At 41.3% G+C, this 1,898-nt stretch overlaps 1 protein-coding gene across 2 annotated transcripts in view; it reads left to right on the top strand.

Moving 5' to 3' along the window:
• The first annotated feature begins 942 nt into the window (after positions 1 to 942).
• hsh2d (hematopoietic SH2 domain containing) overlaps positions 943 to 1,898 on the top strand; it is a 6,559-nt gene continuing 5,603 nt past the window's right edge. The window contains exons 1-2 of one of the 2 annotated variants that reach the window (XM_020612940.1): positions 943 to 959; positions 1,472 to 1,523. The gene's annotated coding sequence lies outside the window, so the exon portion shown is untranslated. Of the gene's footprint in view, positions 960 to 1,444; positions 1,524 to 1,898 lie in introns of those variants that run through there. The other variant, XM_020612941.1, reaches the window with a different exon arrangement.

Raw genomic sequence — 1,898 nt, 5'->3', positions numbered from 1 at the left:
AGCATTGGAGTCACATCTGTAATGTGAGTTTTCTCCAGAATGGTACAGTAGAAATGCCTGATTCTTTGTGTGGTAACAGTGCGGGTCATGTAGAATCTAGGAATGATGTCCTTATGCTGCAAATATTAAGAAAAGTGTTTTTATTAAACTTGAAAGTTCATAAATAATATAGCATTGGCGTTAAGGTATTTTATTTTGAAAATCGCGAGCTTTGGCCCGTTTCAATACCTTTACTGTAAATGTAAGTATATAGAGTATATAGGCGCACTTCAAAATCTAGCGCGCCTGGCTTGACCACGGAAAATTGAACGGCGGCTGATTTGACCGCAGTGTTGTTGCCTTCTCACCAAGATGTTTGCCTATTGTCCTGTTGCCCATCCCTGTCAGGTTTGCTCGGCCGCTCTGGCCTCCCTCACCTTTCCTACTGTCTCTTGCCCCATTACTCTTATCACGTTCACCTGTTCCTCACTCCCTTATCACCAGCTGCACTTGATTAGGTTGCTCACTATATTACCTGGTTTCACTCCTCAGTCACTTGCCAGTTCGTTCTAGTCTCTAGGCCATTTTTTCTCCGTGCGTTGTCATTGGTTTTTGTATGTATTTATCCCCCTAGGCAGCTACTGTTTTGTGTTTTGTAGCACTTAATATAATTTAATGGTAATAGTTTATATTGTGATTGTGTAACTCGCAGTTTGTGCTCTCCAAGCTGAGAGAAGGGATGCATGTAGCAGATTATCACCCCATGTGCTGTGACTCATTTTATTTTCTTTGCAATTACCCAGGGGATAATTAAAGTCAACCGGTGAGACAACAGTGGTCAGTGCCATTATTTCAACACAGAACACAACGCAGAGTACACTAACCCCGCCCACGGCCAAGGAGTGTTGCACCCGGTAGAGCCCGTTACATACCGAAGTCGGCTACCTTGGTCCGCCTCTTTCTCCTTCGCTCAATGACAGGTTCGAACGGCACATAACAATCCCAGTCTTGTGCAAGTCTACAATTTTGTCCCTAGTGTCCTTAGACAGCTCTTTGGTCTTGCCCGTAGTGGAGAAGTTGGAGTCTGATAGATTGAGTGTGTGGACAGGGGTCTTTTTATACAGGTAACGAGTTCAAACTGGTGTAATTAATACAGGCAATGAGTGGAGGATAGGAGGGCTTCTTAAAGACAAACTAACAGAGAGCCAGAATTCTTGCTGGTTGGTAGGTGATCAAATACGTATCTCATGCAATAAAATGGAAATTTAAAAATCTAACAATGTGATTTTTGGAATTTTTTTTTAGATTGTCTCTCACAGCTGAGGTGTACCTATGATAAAAATTACAGAACTGTCCATTCTCTGTAAGTGGGAAAACTTGAAAAATTGGCCGTGTATCAAATACTTATTTGGCCCACTGTATTTTGTTATAGACTATGACTAATTCGAAGTGTCTGTGACTATAAAAAACAAGTTTGACTCCGCCCCCACAGAGGTGTTGTCAACTGAGTGAGCTCCAGGGGTCATTTCAACAAGGTGATACAGGTGAGTAATCTTTGCTGTGAGCTCTGTTTAATCAAACTATGAAGCGTCAGGACTGAGCTTTATTTAAGAAAAACTCATGTTATTAATGATTAATTAAGTGTTTAAACTACCAATTTAAAAACTATTGAATAAATCACATTAAAGGCCTTTTCACACCGAATGCGACGCGAATATTTTCTTAAAACGTTGCGCTACAAAGATGGACTCCACATCAAGCGACGACGATGTACTGCTTGTCCTGCTACATAAAAAAGAAAACAAAGGTTTTGGGTCCATCCTATATTGAAAAGGAGAGAACATGGCGAGTTTCATCGGTTGGTACAGGAACTGAAGTTGTATCATGGTCGCTTTAGGACCTATTTCAGGATGTCTGTG

Source organism: Monopterus albus, unplaced genomic scaffold (genome assembly GCF_001952655.1).
Source record: "Monopterus albus unplaced genomic scaffold, M_albus_1.0 scaffold129.1, whole genome shotgun sequence".
Taxonomy (NCBI): Eukaryota; Metazoa; Chordata; class Actinopteri; order Synbranchiformes; family Synbranchidae; genus Monopterus; species Monopterus albus.
This window is presented reverse-complemented; position numbering and strand designations above follow the sequence as displayed.